The following is a 21,111-nucleotide window of genomic DNA, read 5'->3' as shown; positions in this document are numbered from 1 at the left end:
AGCTGCATTTTCACGACACCACCATCCCTTAAGGTCAGGATTCCATCAAAGCCATTAGAACAGGGATGGGGAACCTGTATCCCTCCTTATATAATGTTGGACTACAATTCCCAGCATGCCTTCTCATTTTCCATGCTGGCTGAGGCTGGTGGGAGTTTGAGTCCAGCAACTTCTTAAGACAGGTCCAGGTCCCCCGTCTCTGCATTAAAGGCGCTCAGAAGGCCAACTATCTTGTCCGATTGCCAAAATATTTGAAATATCAACGTACCATCTGGTGACTGCTCACATCATTAAGCAAAGGTGCTTTGTGAGAAACAGATATATGGCAACAGCAAATGGTTAGTAATTGAATTCAAAGGAATCACTGGCAGCTTTCCAGAGCTGCGCTAGCGGTAGTTAACCCTGCAGAAGCTCAGCAAAACCATCAATTAATCCATTAATGTTTGTTTGTTTGTTATGTGAGTGCCTTGCCCTTCTGCCAAGATATTCAGAGCAGCAACATACATGAGATTTCCACTTTAGGGATTTTGTGTGATAGGAGACAGTGATCATCCAATGAGCTTTGCAAACAAATGGACTGCCCAGGCATAACTCGGAAGACTCTGTTATCCATCTAATTGTTAATCTGCTGTACAGCCCCGCCCCCATAGCCACTTGCAGATCAATAAAAACAAGGCAGTTCCTGCCTTCAGTCTAAAACAGTGATGGCCAAACTTGGCCCTCCAGCTGTTTTGGGACTCCAACTCCCATCATCCCTAGCTAACAGGACCAGTGGTCAGGAATGATGGGAATTGTAGTCCCAAAACAGCTGGAGAGCCAAGTTTGGCCGTCACTGGTCTAAAAGATGCAGCATAGAAAGTAAATGTATCAGGAGGGAGGAGGAAATAAATGAATGAGAAATGGAGAACCAAAACTGACAGATCCATCCACCCTTGCTCAGGGGCCAGTTCTTACTTAAAATTGTCACTTAGAGTTATAGAATTGAAGAGTTGGAAGGGACTCTCAGGGTCATCTAGTCCAACCCTCTGCAGGACTATGCAGCTGTCCCATACGGAGGTAAAATCTGCAGTCTTGGTGTAATCAGCGCTGCGCTCTAACCAACTGAGCGATCTCTGACATTAGCAGTGACATTAGCAGCCAAGTAATGTGTACCAAAATGCATATACTAATGAAGAGTATGCATATGGATGCATATATTTTAGGAAAAAAATAACACACAAAATATGTGTGTATTATGATAAATTCACAGGGGCTATTCAGAGCTGCATTTTCTTCATTTATTTCCTTTTTTAAAAAAGGTTGTTTTATTGCTAAAGCTGTATTACGATATTTGAGGCTACATTTCCTCAAAGGTAATCACAGTAAACTTAAACTTATTTATTTTAACTCTGCATTGTGGCCACTGGTTTGAAGAGCTTTTTCCTGAACAAGTTGGCTATTATCCTTTTCTGAATGGCCAGTACAACACACACACACACACACACACACACACACACACATTTCCACTTAATTCAGTACAATGTGACCTCAGCAATTCTCAACAACAGGCTACTAGCATGAAGTTCTGAACTTTTACAATTCCTGGCAGCGACCCCCACAAATACGAGAACAACCAAGGCCCCATTTTACAGGACTGGAATTCCAAGAAGCCGTATAACTTCTAGGAATGTTGCTATATAACATTTTCATACTTTAGGGAAATCATAGCAATGAAATTATGCTCTCCACAAGGCCAAAGTTTTAAAAATGAGACAGTAACACTTTAACGAAGCCTATCGAAGAAAACGATGGCCATATTTTATGCCATGGGTAGGCAAACTAAGGCCCGGGGGCCGGATCCGGCCCAATCACCTTCTAAATCCGGCCCGCGGATGGTCTGGGAATCAGCATGTTTTTACATGAGTAGAATGTGTCCTTTTATTTAAAATGCATCTCTGGGTTATCCATTTCAATAGATCTAACTCCATTCAAATCTCCCATCAAAATTATCTTTCCATTCTCGAATTCCCAAAGCTTCTCTTCCAATTTCCTGTAAAATTCGGATTTATTATTATTTGGGGCATACACTCCTGGGTTATTTGTGGGGTACAGAAATTCGTTCATTTTTTTTCCTTTTCAAAATATAGTCCGGCCCCCCACAAGGTCTGAGGGACAGTGGACTGGCTCCCTGCTGAAAGTTTGCTAACCCCTGTTTTATGCCATTGGAGGGGGTGGGGGTGGGGAAACCTAAACTGAATGCAGTAGCCCATCCCACAGATCTTGTTATGCTTTTGAATCTTTCAGACTGTTTCACTGTGCTGTAGGCCACACAACTGTCTTTCTCTGAAGACCAAGACCAGCGGCAGAAAAATGAATGTCTCAAGCAGAAGCTACTGAACATTGCGCCTGGGAAAGGAAAGTGGGAGTCAACAGACACTCAAGGAATAGTTTCGGAGAAAAGGCTTTTATTTCTACCATCCATGAACTGGTAGAAGGAGCAAGTGTGATAAGTCACAAAAAGCATGCATGAGTTCACAATCATGTGCACAAGCATATATACCCCTTTCCAGTTCCCTCCCCCTTTCTCCTCCCTCAGGAGTCCCTCTGAGCATGAACAGAAAGCTGTCTTGGGACTATTGGGACTCTTCCCAGGAAAGGGGTTTCAGAGTGTTCAGATATGTTTCAATCTCTTGTTCTGGCATAGTTCCCGGACAGAAAGTAAGTTGCAATGTGGTTCTTTAGCAAGGCCAGAAGGCATGAGAAAGGCCAGAGAAACAATGGACTGTGTTCCCTACCTTTGTTGCAATCTTTTTAGTTACAGCAAGCGAAATGTTTCTGATGCTTAGCTAATGCCTTTTAGCTGCTGAGAAAAATGATTTTGAAAAGCTCTGAGAAGCTTTGAGCCTGCTTTGGTGGAGGGTGACTTCGGGCCTAGGTGGGGCCACCTGCCTTCACCTTCCTTCACTACTAGGTTCAATTTCCAGAATCTCCAGTTAAATGGACAACTGTACCATCTACCATTGTGAATGGGCCAAGGGTTACTAGCATGGAGCCTACAAACGTTGTCGAACTACAACTCTTGCCACCCACAAGTATTGACATGCTGGCTGCGTACCACTAGGCCTGATAACAAGAGATTGCACCCACTACAACACAACACAATGCAATGCAACACACACACACATGCCTTCCTGGGTGCCACAATCCAGGTTTCAAGCAAGTATTCCTGGGTGAGAAAACCCCAGCAGAAATTTTAAATCAGAAAACATGCAGCAAACCACAGCATGAAAATATAAGACCTTTAAAATTACGCCTTGCGAGTTCCAAAACTTCCCTTTTCCCCAAAGCTTAGAAAAACAGCACAAGTTTGGTTCAGTTAGAGATGGTCTACTTACAAACTCTTCAATTCACGTGCTTTATCCATGCAGCATTCAGAAAATACGTTGCCCAGGCAGTAAAACTAGGCTTAGCTATAGTGGTCCCTCAATCACTGGTCTAAGAACTCATGAGTGGCTTCACCTGCTGACTTCATCAGCTGGGCAACAATGGCTTGATTACCTAGTTCCTCCCAAGGTGAGTCAAGCCCTCCAGGACAGCTTACTCTATCGTATTAACCCCTTAATGTCTTAATTAGACTTTAGCATGTTGGTTATGTGAGTATGGTTATCCCACGCTTTTCTCCTCCTCCCTGATGCTCCCCACAACTGAGTGAGTAGTAGATGTTTTATGATTTGTAGAGCTGGAAGGCAGAATGTGAGTGTGATGTGTAGTGAATCAGGTTGTGCCTTGATAAACGGGAGCACAAAGAGGAAAGGGATCCCAACTCTAGAGATGTTTCAAAATGTGCTGCTGTGTTTTTTATTATTTTATTGTATTTGATTATAGCTTTGCATGGCATTGTCATCTCTCGGCTTCATAGATAAAGGTCGTGACTGATTCTGGGGTTGCGACGCTCATCTTGCTTTATTGGCCAAGGGAGCCGGCGTACAGCTTCCAGGTCCGATCATAAGGTCGGCGGTTCGAATCCCACGATGGGGTGAGCTCCCGTTGCTTGGTCCCAGCTCCTGCCAACCTAGCAGTTTGAAAGCACTTCAAAGTGCAAGTAGATCAATAGGTACTGCTCCAGCGTGAAGGTACACAGCGTTTCCATGCACTGCTCTGGTTCGCCAGAAGCGGCTTAGTCATGCTGGCCACATGACCCGGAAGCTGTACGCCGGCTCCCCATAGTTTGTTATATATACTGTATTGGTTGTTTGACCACAGTGATGGTCTTTAGTATGAAGTGGTATCTAAATATATATATGAGAGAGAGCCTTATCCTTTATTAATTTGATTTATCAGTCAGTATTGACTAGATGTGATGGTTGTGTACTTCCTCCAGGATTGGAAGCAGTAGTCCTCTGGTTGCTAGAAACAGCAAGTTTCACCAAGGTCTTGCTTGTGGGTTTCCCATGGGCATCTTCTGAGAACAAGATGCTGGACTAGATGAGCCTTAATTGATACAGCTGGGCTTTTCTTATGCTCTTAATCTCGCCCACAAATTTCTAAACAAAACAGTAGTGGGGAGGCAGTGGCAGGTTGAGCTGTTTGTGATCGTTTCAAGCAGATCTTATTAATAAAATCCATTACTGTATTCTTAGGTCCACCACTTTTTAAAGGTATTTAATAAATCAGCATTAGATAGGGTTGCCAAAAAGTAAAAACCAGGACACCCCAAAAGTTGTTAAACTTGCATAAGATCTAGGACAAAACGTCACATTTCAGAAATTCCCCCCAGATGTCAATGCCGCCTTTGGAATCCCAGTAATGTCCAGGAAAAATCTGTACATATGGCAACCCTACATTTGAACAGTTGGGCTGTGAGGCAAAGACGAAGCAATGAATACCCTGAGGGGACTTGGAAAAGAGCAATTAATTTGGGAGTACGTAGGATATAGGGAAAGGAACAATTCATTCTGCGGGAAATAACTAGGAGACAAATGGATTTCCAAGGTTGGGGGAGTGGGAAAAAGAGGAATTAATTCGAACGTGGGGTTAGGGAATGAACAAACACTTATTGAGTGCAGGTGAGAGGAAAAGAGCCACGAATTCAGAACAGTGTGTTTGTTTCTATGAAGGAGAGAAAACCTAGCAGCAGTGAATTGTTTTCATATGTGAAGGTTGGGGATGACTTTCATAATACTGCAAATATCGGCTAGGAAGTTGGTGGAGATCCCCCCCCACACTTTCCATGTAATAACAGAATTCAGGAAGACTCGCACACCTGAGGGTTATTGATTGGTGGTGGGTTCATGACGGACTAAATGTTTTTTCTGAGGGGTTGGCTAATCGAAGATGAGTGAATGGTGTTTTTGCATATCCTCAGGGGCAATCTTTTTTAAAAAACGAAAAACCCAATGAGTTTTCTATTCAGTTCTTTTCTTCTAGAAAAAAGATGTTGGTACAGCATACCCCTGAGTAAGGTAAAGAGTAAAGGGACCCCTGACCATTAGGTCCAGTCGCGGACGACTCTGGGGTTGCAGCACTCATCTTGCTTTATTGGCCCAGGGAGCCGGCGTACAGCTTCTGGGTCATGTGGCCAGCATGACTAAGCCGCTTCTGGCGAACCAGAGCAGCGCACGGAAACGGCGTTTACCTTCCCGCCGGAGCGGTACCTTGCACTTTGACATGCTTTCGAACTGCTAGGTTGGCAGGAGCAGGGACCGAGCAGCGGGAGCTCACCCCATTGTGGGGATTTGAACGGCCGACCTTCTGATCAGCAAGTCCTAGGCTCTGACCTACAGCGCCACCTGCGTCCCTATACCCCTGAGTGCTCCCATGAAAAAACACTGATTTTATAACAATTCAAGGAGTGAACCCACTGGAAGCATCTTGTTGACCAAGGTGCCCTTCAAATCTGGAGCTGATAGTAAATACGGTACATTTGATTCAGCCATAATGTACAGAGCATGCAAGTAACTGTTCCCATAACATAATATATTGCAGCCTCAGATTTACAGCCCACCTCCTAAAGCTTGCTAGGAACCACTGCTTCAGTCCTAACCCCATTTACCTGGGAATAAACCTAATAGAACTCAATGGTTTGGATTGAACTGTAAACTGTAAAAATATTACTAGGAACTGCATTGCACTGCATTCAGTAGGATTAATACCAGTAAAATACCTTTAAGATTATAGCTTCAGGCTGCAATCCCAACCTCATTTATGTAGGCAGAAACCCCACTGAATTAAATCGGACTTACTTCTGAGTAAGCAAGATTAGGATTAGGCTGTTACACTCTTTTGCATTTGCCTAGTTTCTGACTTGCCCTGTCTTTTAGCTTCCACCCACAAAAAGTTTCATCACTTGTGATTCAGTTAAGCAAAACTTGGACAGGAACAGCTGGAGGAACACCTGCCGCAAGGCCTTTGATCTATTGAAATGCCACAACAGCTCCTAACGCTTGGGAAGTTTGCCTGCGGCAGGAAGCAGGCATGTAGGAACCTTGATGCTGTCCAGCCGTTTCACTGTTTCTGTTGGTCCGCACTGTGTTGACATAGCAACTGCAATGGTAGGTAAATTTGTCATCTTGATCGGTCAAATGGAGCAGGGAGTCTGGGCTCACTACACGTTCTACCATGTTGCATGGTCTGCAGGTGTCTCTCAATATCTTACCTAAAAACAGATAAGACTCTCACTCCCCAGGTTTCATTGCTGTATTTTCAACATTGCTGTTGTTATTATTATTATTTTATTTATACCCCACCCATCTGCCTGGGCTTCCCCAGCCACTATGAGCAGCTTCCAGCAAAATATCAAAACATGATGAAATGTCAAACGTTAAAAACTTCCCAATACAGGGCTGCTTTCAGATGTCTCCTAAAAGCTGCGTAGTTCTTTATATCCTTGACATCTGATGGGAGGGCTTTGTAACGTAGTGTGGCCTACCATCAATATATTTGGCAAGCATCACATTTTTGCTTAATTTTTATTGTTTAATACACACACTCTTTAACACAGATGCCTACTGCCATTGCAAAGCTATGACTGGAAAATAACAGAATGGTTGTCCCTGGGCCCAGACTGTTTTTATTGCAAGTGTATGCAGCAACATAGGGACGCAGGTGGCGCTGTGGTCTAAAACACTGAGCCTAGGGTTTGCCGATCAGAAGGTCACTGGTTCGAATCCCCGCCACGAGGTGAGCTCCCGTTGCTCGGTCCCAGCTCTTGCCAACCTAGCAGTTCGAAAGCACATCAAAGTGCAAGTAGATAAATAGGTACCGCTCTGGCGGGAAGGTAAACGGCGTTTCCGTGTGCTGCTCTGGTTCGCCAGAAGTGGCTTAGTCATGCTGGCCACATGACCCGGAAGCTGTCTGCGGACAAACGCTGGCTCCCTCGGCCTATAGAGCGAGATGAGCACCACAACCTCAGAGTCGTCCTTGACTGGACCTAACGGTCAGGGGTACCTTTATCTTTATGTAGCAACATGTCCTTAGTGCTTCAATAGTGCATTTGAAGCAGATTCATACTGAACTGCCCACCCATCATCCTACTTTAACAATTGCTGTTCTGTGCTTTCCCAGTGCTCCTGCATTGTTGCATTCACATCCCATCCATTCCCTTGTCTATGTTTCTGTCATCCACAACACCATCAAAAGCACAAATCATAAGGAATGCAGAATAAAAACAACCTAGGGAGCAGGGTCCCTCTTATTTAGGGCTGACATACTTCTGGGATTTCCCAGAAGTATCCGGGATTCATCCGTCAAAAATAGGCCGGAATTTCTGAAAAGCGGTAAGAAAATATCCGGGAAAACTTAGGTGTATGGCAACCCCTGTCTGAAGTGTTGGTTTTTTGGCGAGTTTCCTTATATTTGGAGTTTTTGCAAAATCTTTGGCCCCAAAAGAAAAGGGGAAAAAGCTTGACAACTTTTGTGTCTGGATTCTCACTTTTTGAAAGCTGGACCATAAAGAAGGCTGATCGCCAAAGAATTGATGCTTTTGAATTATGGTGTTGGAGGAGACTCTTGAGAGTCCCGTGGACTGCAAGAAGATCAAACCTCTCCATTCTGAAGGAAATCAGCCCTGAGTGCTCACTGGAAGGACAGATCCTGAAGCTGAGACTCCAATACTTTGGCCACCTCATGAGAAGAGAGAACTCCCTGGAAAAGACCCTGATGTTGGGAAAGATGGAGGGCACAAGGAGAAGGGGACAACAGAGGACGAGATGGTTGGACAGTGTTCTCAAAGCTACTAACATGAGTTTGACCAAACTGCGGGAGGCAGTGGAAGACAGGAGTGCCTGGCGTGCTCTGGTCCATGGGGTCACGAAGAGTCGGACACGACTAAACAACTAAACAACAACACAACACTCTTAATGTAAATTGTCTCCAAACCAAAAGCCAGGCATGGCACCAGGTTTTTCTACAATCTTAGCATCACTATTGCTGGATTCCAACACAGTGTTATGAGTCCTGAGCCCTCCTTGTGATCAAGGATGGATTGACAAGCTCAGACTGATGAGGAGGAAGCAGAAGGGAGCTGAATCGTGGGAACTGGGAGTGGAGGACGGATGTTCTCTCTTTTCCACTCCTTTTGCAGAGTGAAAAGCTTCATTGAGAGCTGAGTGGGGCATTGACCACTGCAGGGGATGGCTGAGCTAAAGGGGTGATCAGCAGTCTTACTCTCCCATAAGCGCCATGGATCTGGGCCCATAATCCTGTTGTTGGAATACTGCCGGGGAGACGGGGGCATGTGGCAGGTCCCCAGCTTGCTCCAGCCACCGGCCGACAGCTGGACAATCTCCAGTACAGCATCAATCAGTCAGCGACTCGGGCCTCAGTAGCCTTCTGAAGCTACCAAGCACGCTAATTAGCAGAGTGAATAAATCTCCGCAACAGAAGTGGCAGACAGAGATGTGTGTAAGCATATTTACAAGCTTTTATTCAGCATAGTTCAGGAACAAAGGGGAAAAAAAACATGTCTGCTTCCCTTCGTGTCCAGCAAAATAGCAGTACTGTAACACAAAAGCTATATACAAAACGGAAGTTCCCAGCAGACTGTGCTGGAAATGTAAACAGGCATGTGACACACAATAGTCCTGCCTGTCCCTTTTAAGGTGGAACGGAACTATATCCTAACAAGCAGAGGCTGAACCGCAGTCGGAAGGGGAGGGCTCATCTGGTCACCAAGGGCCAGAAGGTGCCTCCATAGACTCTCCCACCCAAATTGAATATGGGTTTACAAACTCAACATTCTCACAAGGCAAAAGAGCCTCATCTCAAAAAGCTTGGCATGAAGGGCATGGGAACATATTAGGACATATTTGTCGCTTCTGTTCAGTTCTGAAATTCTTGCCCGCCTCATGAACTCTTGACTCCTCCTGCTTTGCCTACTACTGAGCTCATGCCATTACTTGCCTGAATAAAGATCTGTGTCTTACACGCAGGTAAGAGTCGTTGTGTTTTGGGAGGGAGCCAGGACAGACAGCGTACGATGGGCAGCAATACAGCATCTCATACCCGATTCAGTAAATTGTCCTCATGCATAACAAATCTATCTGCATTCACGTTCCTAGCAGATTTCTCAAAATTGGACACAGTAATAAAACTTATAAACTGTAGAGTAGACACGGGTTAATAAAAAGTTAAAAATGAAGCAGCTTGTAACAATGAGTGACTTGGTATTTCCTGGGAAAAAAATTGGATGCAAAGGCAAGATGAAGAACAGATGGAAATTTCCATATATATTATGAATAAATAACAGCATAGTAGGGAGAACATAATCTTTGACACTAACCATTGGGCAGAGTGGCAAGGGTGGATGGGAATTTGAGTTGATTTCCCATCCCTAGCTCAGAGACACAACAGGCAGTCAGGGAGTTAGACAAACTTTATTATCTGTCTTAGGAAACTCGTGAATCCACCTAGGTTCCACTCAATCCAGTTGCACCTAGTGACTCAACAATAGAATGATGCTATTGCTAATTATTTGATTTTATATCTCATCCTTCCTTTCACACACACTTCCTACACACACACACACACACACACACACACACACACACGTCTTCCTGAACAAGAGTTTGGCAAGAGGTCTGCTCCAAGCTGCCAGTTTTTATAATGAGTTTTGTAAAAGCTTGCCTAAGTGTGTCAGTTTGGCCATATGGTTGCCATCTTTGGTTTCCTAGTGGCGTTCCTGCACCTTTAATGTGAAGGAGATGGATATCTCTGCTGGCTATCAGGAAAGGCCTTGTCCCGCCTGCCTTGACCCACCCTCCAGTCCTCAGAGCCCTTGGAGCTTTCAGAAGGAAGTTGCTATCACAGCCATTATGTGAATGTGTCTTGTGATGATCTGAGTGGACGACTATGAGTCATCAGGGTGGGGAGGGTCGGTGGGTGTGAATTTAGCAGTGCTTCGTTTCCTTTTGGCCGTTTGTGAATGTTGCTAACATTGTTTTGTGCATTATGAGTGCTCTAACACTTTGCTAATTTTATAATACGACTTTTCTTGTGGTTGTACTGTTTGATCTATTTTTTTAAAGTTGTTTAGTTAAGAATGTTTTATAGACGGCGGTTCTTTTATGGATGATTTGTGAGTTATTTTCTGTAATTCATGCTGCAAGTGTGATGTTCTACTATGTGGTTATTTGCTGTATGTAAGCCACTTTGTGACTCACTTGATTGAAAAGAGGCACAGAAATAGAGAGGTACCTTGGTAGTCAAATGGCTTGACTCTTGAACAAATTGGCTCCTAAACGTCGCAAAGTGTTCTGGTTTGCGAACATTTTTCAGAAGCCGAACGTCCAACGTGGCTTCTATGGTTTCTGATTGAGTGCAGGAAGCCCCTGCAGCCAATCGGAAGCCACATCTTGGTTTTCCAACCGTTTCGGGAGTCGAACGGACTCCCGAAACGGATTAAATTCAAGAACCAAGGTATCACTGTATAATAAACAAATGAAACAAATTCAGTGCATATATTATGGCTCAGCATAGAGATTCTGAGGTGGTGAAAGCTGCACATGTTGAAATTTCTACCTGTCATGCCAGCGTTAAAGGCCCAAGTGCCCTGGCTCTTTAAAAAAAATAATAATTCAAAATTACAAAACAGTGTTCAATAGCAAAACAGCTCTTCAGGAGACTTCCTTTCAGATTGATTGGAAGTGGCAGAGAGAGCCCATGTGCGCTTTTTCTATTTATTCTATTTAAATAACCATTAGTTCCTCCCGCCCTCACGCTAGACATTAATTAAGCACTAATGTCTGGTTCTATTCAAGCTGGAATCCCTCAGGCTTTTTCTAAAAAAAACCCTCACTATTTACTTTTAAAGATGCAGATCATGACTGTAACTTTGTGGGAAACACAAGTATACAAAAACTTACCGGACTGACCAAAGTCCCACCTTCCTGATGCCACTGATAAGGTGTTCCTTCTAATCTTTCACCTGACAAGAAGATTTTCATCCAGGCTGTGGAGCCCCAAGAAGGTTGAGAACTTAGCAGAAGAATTCTTTTCTCCCCCCTGGGTCTCATTAGCATTGCCTACCAAGGGTCCCTTCATAATTAGTGGTGAAGGTGACCACCTGGAATCAATTCACAGAGGCAGCCAAGTGTGGTATTTTCCAATTTCCGAATCCCCAGGCAGGCATCTGCCACCATTATTCCAGCATTCTCTTGAGCCTGCTATCAACACTGTGTTTTGTGATGTCCTGTGTAGTATCATTTCTCCTGGGTGCCATCATTGTCCTTCTGAAGATGTGCTTCACTAACAAGGTGCAAAGTGGTGGATAATGAATGTGCAAGATTATTAAACGCGGGACTCGGAATATGTGATTAAATACACCCAAAAAGCAAATAGCGACCAAATGCACAGCAAGAATGTGTTGATGTGCTTCTTCCCAAGGGCTGGCATGAGTAAATGAGCGGTGGGGGAACATAAAATCTGGTAGACACTTTCCTTGTCTTTCAAGGATGCATGTAAATACTCACTTGCTTCAGGACTGGGTTTGAGTAACAAGACCGAGAGTGATAATAATAATAATAATTTATTATTTATCTCCCGCCCATCTGGCTGGGTTTCCCCAGCCACTCTGGGCGGCTTCACATCAAACATTAAACTTCCCTAAGTACCTCGGGTTACATACGTACCTCGGGTTACATGCGTTTCAGGTTACATACGCTTCAGGTTACAGACTCCACTAAACCAGAAATAGTACCTTGGGTTAAGAACTTTGCTTCAGGATGAGAACAGAAATCGTGCTCCGGCGGCGTGGCCGCAGCGGGAGGCCCCATTAGCTAAAGTGGTGCTTCAGGTTAAGAACAGTTTCAGGTTAAGAACAGACCTCCTGAACGAATTAAGTACTTAACCTGAGGTACCGCTGTAGTTGTTTATTTCCTGGTTGGGAGGGTGTTCCACAGGGCAGGTGCCACTACTGAGAAGGCCCTCTGCCTGGTTCCCTGTAACCTCACTTTTCGCAGTGAGGGAACCGCCAGAAGGCCGTCGGAGCTGGACCTCAGTGTCTGGGCTGAACGATGGGGGTGAAGACACTCCTTCAGGTATACTGGGCTGAAGCCATTTAGGGCTTTAAAGGTGAGCACCAACACTTTGAATTGTGCTTGGAAACGTGGGAATATGGGGAAGGCACAATTCCAATCTGTGCACCCTCTCCTTTAATGTGATTGGGCAAATTGCATGTTTTATTATAATTATTAATTTCTGTATCTCCCACCATCTGAAGATCACAGAGCAGTTAACAATATAAAAACACAAAAATACATACCATAATAACAAACGAAAACAATACCCCCCCCCCAGTTTAAAAGGACACAAATGGTTTAATAAGCCAAAAGCATGGGAGAAGTGAAATGTTTCTTCTGTCTAGCACAAAATATCTTAGGCACAAGAAACTATAACTATCCTGTCCAGTTTGGCCTTGTAAGAGAGCCCAAGTATGTGAAAGAAAGAGATTTGATGGCAGACATGACCTATAAGCCTGGGAAGGATAATTTCATGAACTTTTTTTAAAAAAATGAATTAAATTGTGGCCAAGAATATGTACAGTTTTAGAAATGTTTTTTGGTTGGAGAACTGCATTGCAAAGTTCTGAGAAATGTTGATATTGAAGGACAGCTGTTCTTTGGTTCGTGTATTGATTCAGGTATCGGGCAGGTTCACGTTAAAATCAAATGTGCCTCACATCCCTGAAAAACAAAAACACTGCTGTTGTCTCTGCCACACAAGTCCTTATCGCTTAAAAGGTTGATCACACATGTCTTCATTTAAAAAAAGAGGGATGGAGGGGATTTTTGTTTTCCTTGGAGGGAATGTGGGATGTAAGTGTAGAAATAAAGGAATAAATATGCACAAGGGCATGAAAACTTGTTTCAGAAATAGAGGGAACGATGATAGTCTTTGCTGCTGATTATATTTCTTCCCAGTTAAATGCACATTCTCTCTCTCTCTCTCTTGACTGGAAATGCAATTGAGCCACAGTGGCCAGTTAGAGATATTAAAACTTGCGCTAAGTTGCCGTGACACTGAAAGGCACGGGTGCATTTTCAACTAGCGGAAAGCAGCAGAGAGGGATTCTCTGTGCTGAAACAAAGGCAGCTGTGCTCATTGTGAAGGAGCACAAACAATCATAAAAGGGTCTGAGAAGCTCACATCAGCCTTTCTATGAAAAACATCTGCAGAACAGTTTGTAGAAGGGTGGAGAATGTCACAGGTGACAATAGGCTCAAAAAGGAGGGAAGTCAGGGGTAGAGGAAAACTCCTAAAAGAATCCCAAGCAATTTAACTCTTGTTAAGTTGTGGGTGAACATATCAGACGACACAGTGATTCTTCAAACAGCTCTTGTTTATTCACAGGCCCAGAACAGAACTGGACTGAAGGGTTCAGTCAACCTGCTTATATGGAGCTCAACTACAAAGCAACAGTAACAACTTTTTGTAACTATCCAATCATTGAACGTCACTTTCAATTCCTTATTTGCATATGTGGACCTGAGTGAAAACTATCTACAGTATCCCCCTGCTGGCCCAGGGTGAGAACTTCAGTAAATAACAACTCTTATCCTAGCAATATGGAAAATCCCAGTTCAAATATCCTGGAACAAAGAGGCGATTCACTGTGTCTAAGTCTATAGATACTTGTGGTTAAGTGATGGATGAATTTTGGAGCTTTGCAGGCTCAGAGGTTCAGTGCAGGGTCAGGGAATTGCTTATCCAAACCCTGGTTGTGTACACATTACAGTTTGGACCTATTACTGTGGACCTGGTGGGCTCCCACCGCAACTTCTCGAAGCAGAGTACGCATGAAGCTAGCCCACAGTCTACATGCATCCTGCGACAGATTCTTGGGGAAATATTGCTCCTCGATGCATTTCCCTTCAAATCCAACTTTTATCTGATTTGAAAGTGCAAGCCATGGTTAAGTTGAAGTGAGTACATTTGAGACCTATTTCGATGAGGAGTTAGGGGATGAGGTGGGTGGCAGACATGGGGAAACAAATCAGACAATAGGCACTGAGGGAATACATTCATGCCCCATCTTTGGTGTGTTGAGTAAGGACCCCTGGGCGGTTAAGTCCAGCCAAAGGCGACTATGGGGTTGCGGCGCTCAACTCGCTTTCAGGCCGAGGGAGACGGTGTTTGTCCACAGACAGCTTTCCGGGTCATGTGGCCAGCATGACTAAACCACTTCTGGCGCAACAGAACACTGTGACGGAAACCAGAGTGCACGAAAATGCCGTTTACCTTCCCGCTGCAGTGGTACCTATTTATCTACTTGCACTAGCATGCTTTCGAAGTGCTAGGTTGGCAGGAGCTGGGGCAGAGCAATGGGAGCTCACCCTGTTGCAGGGATTCGAACTGCTGACCTTCTGATCCTCAAGCCCAAGAGGCTCAGTGGTTTAGACCACAGTGCCACCCGCACTTTTTAACCTTTACCTAGCAAGGTAAGAATGTAGCTTGAAACACAGCTGAGGAGAAATGACCTACTAGCTTGTGTTGCAGAGTGGGGGGGAGGGGTGGAATGCAAAGATTTGATTGGTGTGGCCATGCAAAATGGCGGCACGTTTTTATTTTTATTATTTATTTTATCTATTTATTAAGTTTACCTACAGGGCAGTATAAAAACACAAAAATACATAACATAATAACGAAACAAACAATACCCCGTCACAATATTTAAATGTTTCCACAATATGTAGGACAATGCATACAGGGGCATTATTTACTGTGTTTATTGAAATGGAAGTATCTTACATTAAAATGCATTATAATAAAACAGAGGTGCGCTCATTTATATTTATGCAATTATTTAATAGATTTCTGTATACACATTGAAAATAGTTTCTTTACTTTTCCATTAAAAAAATCTGCTTACAAAAAAAAAACCACCCCACCAACCTCATAGAATTAAACCCTAATTGAATCAAACACCCTCCCTGGTTCTGCACAACTACAGATTGTGATGGAAGGAACGGGAGTCTAGAGTGCGATTGTGCTCAGAATGGAGGATGAGGAGTACTGCTAATGCCTCTGCTAATTACTTAAAAATACTAATAGTTTATTGAAGTTTGCAGCAGCAGTGAGGCTCCGGGGGGGGGGGGGTGTGGCAGGTGGGAGGTGCCTTTTGGCATAACAAATGCTAGGTTTTGCCTCCCCACCCCCACTTTTTCTCTGATGTCTGTTCTTTCAATGAAAATCAGTGCTAAGCTCTAGCAGCAATGTAATTTGTTCAAGGCTTTTCTGCAGGCAACTTGCTTAATTGGAAAGCTTAGGCTTGCTTTTTGTATTTTCTAAATATGTTCGCATTTTGAAGTTTTGATATATTTTTGAGTTCTATGATACTGCACTCGCACGTTGAAATGTAAGGCTTGTTGGGGTGCCTAGGGTATCTCAGTGGTTTTATCTACGTTTGCAGCTAGGCATACAATTGGAAACACATAGAAATTTCAATGCAAACATTTGCCCTTTTGTGCCCTGTTGTTATGTACTGAGCTGCATCCTAGATCAATAGGGTCCAGAATGCAGCAGTCTGATTGGTCCACAGGAGCCACTCAATCGAGCTCCAGGTAGAAGTGAATCAGCAACCTGATTGGCCTGCAGGAGCAGCCAATCAGGCTCCTGGATGAAGTGAACCAGCAACCTGATTGGCCTGCAGGAGCAGCCAACCAGGCTTCTGGAGGAGGTGAATATGCAACCTGATTGGCCTACAGGAGCAGCCCGGAATTAGCCAATCACGTGGGGCCCATTGTGTAAATAATGTATATATAGCTAGACCTTTTGGGGAAAGTTTCATTCATTGCTACTATGAGATGAATAAAGAGCATGAAATTCACACTTGACTCCGAGTATATTTCACCTCTCTTTCGGTGGTGCATGACCTAACTTCAGGGACAGGCAAGTGGCTGCTGTAATAACTGGTACATGGTTTTATGGCCGCTTATTGGCCCCAAATCCAGCACTGAAAACTGACGTCTCAGAAAATAAGAGGCGACAAATTTTACAAGCAAAAACTGCTCAGCTCATCCGCATGCCAAATGTCCTGTGCAGAATGTAATGTTGCAAACATGTACTATTAGAGCTCGGTTGGAAAGCGGCGAGAACAGCAAAGTAATTAAATTAGCACATTAGGCTGATTTTTATTTGATAGCTGAGATCACAATGCAAACATTTGTACAACTTTTTGTTTTTATTTTTATTAATGCGATCCTTTGTGAATTCATCTGGTATGCATTTTATCTCCACGAATCCTAGTGGATTTGTTTTTTGGATCATGTGGCTGTCATATGCTCTTTCCCGAGATATTATGATGTGATGAAGCCTTGATTACTGTACGCTAAAAGCTGTCATGTTTCCATCGACCGCATACATGCCTTTTCTAAGCTGTCACTATGTGGCTGCTGACAAACCATACATTTAAATTACATATAAAGATCACCACAGCCAATCGCAAACAAACAACCACACCCTAGGCCAACCCCAACCTCTCTCACCACCAAAGAAACACACATGAACAGCCGAGAAAAAATACGAGAGACATTACACATACTTCTGTAAAACAAGAAAATCTTTAATATAAAGCTTTCACCAAGAAGAATCCTGGGAGTTTGTTAAGAGTGCCGGGAATTGTGGCTCCATGAGGTATTAACTTCAGTTCCCAGAATTCTTTGGGGAGAGTGCTTTAATTGTATGGTATGTACACAGTCTGAAGCCCTTTCTGGAACATGTTACGTGAAAGAACTGTACATCATCTGTATCTCATCCTTGTGTCTCTAAATGTTGTGGGACTACAGATCCCATCATTCCACGCCATGGCCTGTGGTCAGGGACGATGGGAGTTGTAGTTCAAGAACATCTGGAGACCCAAGCTTGAGAAAGGCTGGTCTACCTGATAAAATATTCACGTTTGCAGAAAAGTGCCTGCAATTAACCATAAACAAGAAATGAAGTGTGATTTCTTTGCATGAAACCTGGGATGAAACATCTGCATCAAAGAATTGGAACCTCTAGAACAGTGTTTCCCAACCTTTGGTCTCCAGCTGTTTATGGACTACAATTCCCATCATCCCTGACCACTGGGTCTTGCTAGCTAGGGATGATGGGAGTTGTAGTCCAAAAACAGCTAGAGGCCAAAGGTTAGGAAACACTGCTCTAGAAGACACCAAAAAGTTCTTCTCAGCTACTCCTATGTTGACTGGAGAGTAGATCAGTCTTGCCCAATCTAGTGCCCTCCAGATGTTTTGGACTACAACTCCCATCATCCCTGACTATTGCTGAAGAATGATTCCAGTGCAATAGTTTGTGCCATTTGAACAAATTTAAGTTGAAAGAAAACACATGCAGGCACTTTTCTGCAAACACTTTTACAAAGCCTTGTGCAAGAGGCTGTATATGTAGATATTTGTACATGTCCTACAGGAAAAAAGAAGCTAATATTATTCCAGGCTGCACCAATAGAAGTATAGTGTCTCAATCAAGGGAAGTGATAGTCCTGCTCTATTCTGCCTTGGCCAGACTCCACCTGGAATACAATGTTCAGTTCTGGGTACCACCATTTAAGAAGGATATTGACAAGTTGGAACATCAAGATGATCAAGGCTCTGGAAAGTGTGACCAAGATGATCAAGGGTCTAGAAAGCCTTATGTGGAATGGTTGAGGGAATTAGGTACGTTGGTGAAGAGGAGACTGAGAGGAGATATGGTAGCCATCTTCAAACATCTAAAGGGCTGTCACATGGAAGAGAGAACAAGCTTGTTTTCTCCTGCTCTGGAGGATAGGACTTCAAGTTGCAAGAAAGGAGATTCCAACTAAACACCAGGAAGAACTTTCTGAAGGAAAGAGCTGTTCAACAGTGGAGCGGTCTCCCTCAGGAGGTTGTGGACTCTCCTTCCTTGGAGGGTTTGAAGCAGAGGCTGGATGGCCATCTGTCATGGATGCTTTAGCTGAGATTCCTTCCAACTCTACAATTCTATGATCCTTATGCTTCCAAAAGATCGTGCAAGTTCTTCCTACTAGGGGATGACCATGTCTAGATATAGTTTAACTTATCTCATATAATGCTGTCATATAAGGCAGAACTGCCATGAATAGGTGGCATCTTCAACATGGCAAAAAACAGCTTTGGAACCAATCCACAGTGATTTGTTTTTTTTGTGTGTTTTGTTCTGGGGTTGTTATTTTCCTGTTGTTTTTGCCCAAAATGATAGTTGGCATTATTCCAATGACATGACAGTTCCCATTGATTGTCTCCTGCGTGTATAAACGTGAGAAGCAGGGTTGAGGGTGGGCTTTGGGGGTTTTCACGTCCATGTTTAAATCTCATCCATCTGCCTATGGTATGCTTCAGTGAGCTGATAATGGTATTTGTTCAAGGCGGGGGGGGGATGACCTTGAAAACTTTCCAAAGTCTTGACATTCTAGTAAAACAAATACCCTATGCAGCGTGATTACCTTCAAGGTTGTTCATATATATATATATTTAACAGTATGGCTTATGGAATGTCTGATGGAGAACAAGATCAAAATAGATGGGAGCATTTGGCTGTATGGTTTGGATTAATCCTAAAAAGAAAGAAGAGGAGGAGCTTGGATTTGATATCCTGCTTTATCACTACCCTAAGGGGTCTCAAAGTGGCTCGCAATCTCCTTTCCCTTCCTCCCCCACAACAAACACTCTGAGAGGTGAGTGAGGCTGAGAGACTTCAGAGAAGTGTGACTGGCCCAAGATCACCCAGCAGCTGCATGTGGAGGAGCGGGGAAGCGAACCCGGTTCACCAGATTACGAGGCTACCACCTCTTAACCACTACACCACACTGGCACTACACCACACTGAAAGACCTTTTGGGTTGCATCAAGGGCATGGTTCACAACAGACACACAATGGTGCTGCTGTATATCAAGTCAGACCATTGGTTCACCTTACAGGAGCACTGGCAGCAGCTCTCTAGGTTCCACCCCTAAGCTACGACCTCATGCTATGAAACGGTTACTTGAAGGAGATCCTGTCCTCCCATGAGCTGAGATGAGCCACAGATACCCTTTGAGACACACCTAGTGAATGGCTGAAACTCAGAAAAGTTTCTCAGTGGCAGCATCTTCATTGTAGAGCGCTCTATTCCTCTGGAACTTAGGCTGGCGCTAGCACTGGGAACTTGGGAAAGCCATAGTCAGTGGTAGAGCATGTGGTTTGCATGCAGAAAGTCAAAGGTTCAATCCCCAGCATCTCCAAGCAGGGCTGGCAGAGCAATCCGCCTGAAGCCCTGGAAAGCTGCTGTCAGTGTAGACATACTGAGCTCCAAGGCCCAATGATCTGACTCAGTATCTGACTTGACATCTTTCCACAGAGCCTGCAAGACAGAGCTGTTCTGCCTGGCCTTTGGTTTGGACTCAGTCTGACCCTTATGTTTCCCTCCCGTTATGGTTTTGATCTATGGGCTACTTTAAAATGAGGCTGCATTTTAAATTGCATTTTAACCTGTATTTTAAATTGGTTTCCCCCCCATTATGTTTTTACTGTAATTTTACTGGTGTTAGCCACCCTGAGCCCAGCTCTGGCCAGGGAGGGTGGAGTATAATTATAATTATAATTATTATTATTATTAAAGCAGCTTTCGATTCTTCTTTTCGACTTCTGTTTGTTTTCATATAGTTCAGTTTGTTTTAATATAGTTCGGCACTGAGGGATGGCGCAGTTGGTAGAGCATGAGACTCTTAATCCCAAGTTTGTGGGTTTAACAACAACAACAACAACAACAAGAAGAAGAACAACAACTTACTTACTTATTTATTTATTTATTTATTTATACATACATACATACATACATACATACATACCCCGCCCATTTGGCTGGGTTTCCCAAGCCACTCTAGGCAGCTCCCAACAGAAAACTAAAAACAGAATAAAACTTCAAATGTTAAAAACTTCCCCAAAGTTTCACCCCAAAATGGGTGAAAGAATCCTGCATTGCAGGGGGTTGGACTAGATGACCCTCGTGGTCCCTTCTAACTCTACAATCTATGATTCTAAGTTGAACGGTGGAGGAACAATTGGTTTTCAATCTAATTCTGGTGCCCATGGACGTATTGGGTTGATTCTATGTAATGTGACCTGTCCTGTGCCTCTTCTATTGTCGACGGTGGGATACGAGTCCTAAAAGTAAATAAATGAATAAGCCTTGCTCACATCATCCCTACGTGTAAGGTAAATGTACAGAAGCACAGAAGTGGCTGTTCCTGGCCACATGTGCTGGCTGCATGCTCAGACAGACCTTCCGGTTGGGAGCCTGAACAATTGGAGCACCTCCACACAGAGAGCTGTATCTTTGCAGACCCTGTGCAGAATACCTTTATGTCAAGTGGGGCAGTGCACACGGCAGGGTCTGCAGAGTCGTCCCACACACCCTTCTGAAGACTTTAAAAATATATATATTTGTGGAGAAAAGGCCTGAACAGCACTATGCAGATGCTTATGTGCCAGGGCTGGTTCAGGTGCACGTCAGCACTCAAGATGCAGAGATGGTAGGAAAAGTTAACTCTTGTAATAATACTAATATTAATACTAATACTACTACTAATAATAAATTTATACCCCGCCCATCTGGCTGGGATTCCCCAGCCACTCTGGGTGGCTCCCAACAGAATATTA

At 43.8% G+C, this 21,111-nt stretch overlaps 1 long non-coding RNA gene across 2 annotated transcripts in view; it reads right to left on the bottom strand.

Annotated features, from left to right (window-relative positions):
• LOC309353833 overlaps nt 1-21,111 on the bottom strand; it is a 109,306-nt gene that overhangs the window by 70,412 nt on the left and 17,783 nt on the right. The window contains exon 1 of one of the 2 annotated variants that reach the window (XR_014162042.1): nt 3,375-3,526. The exons of the other annotated variant lie outside the window; for it this stretch is intronic. This is a non-coding gene — a long non-coding RNA (uncharacterized lncRNA). Of the gene's footprint in view, nt 1-3,374; nt 3,527-21,111 lie in introns of those variants that run through there. 2 annotated transcript variants of the gene reach the window in all.

Source organism: Podarcis melisellensis (genome assembly GCF_964234715.1).
Source record: "Podarcis melisellensis genome assembly, chromosome: 12".
In the NCBI taxonomy this organism is placed as follows: Eukaryota; Metazoa; Chordata; class Lepidosauria; order Squamata; family Lacertidae; genus Podarcis; species Podarcis melisellensis.
The sequence above is the reverse complement of the archived record's forward strand: the minus strand, read 5'-3'. Positions and strand labels throughout refer to the sequence as shown.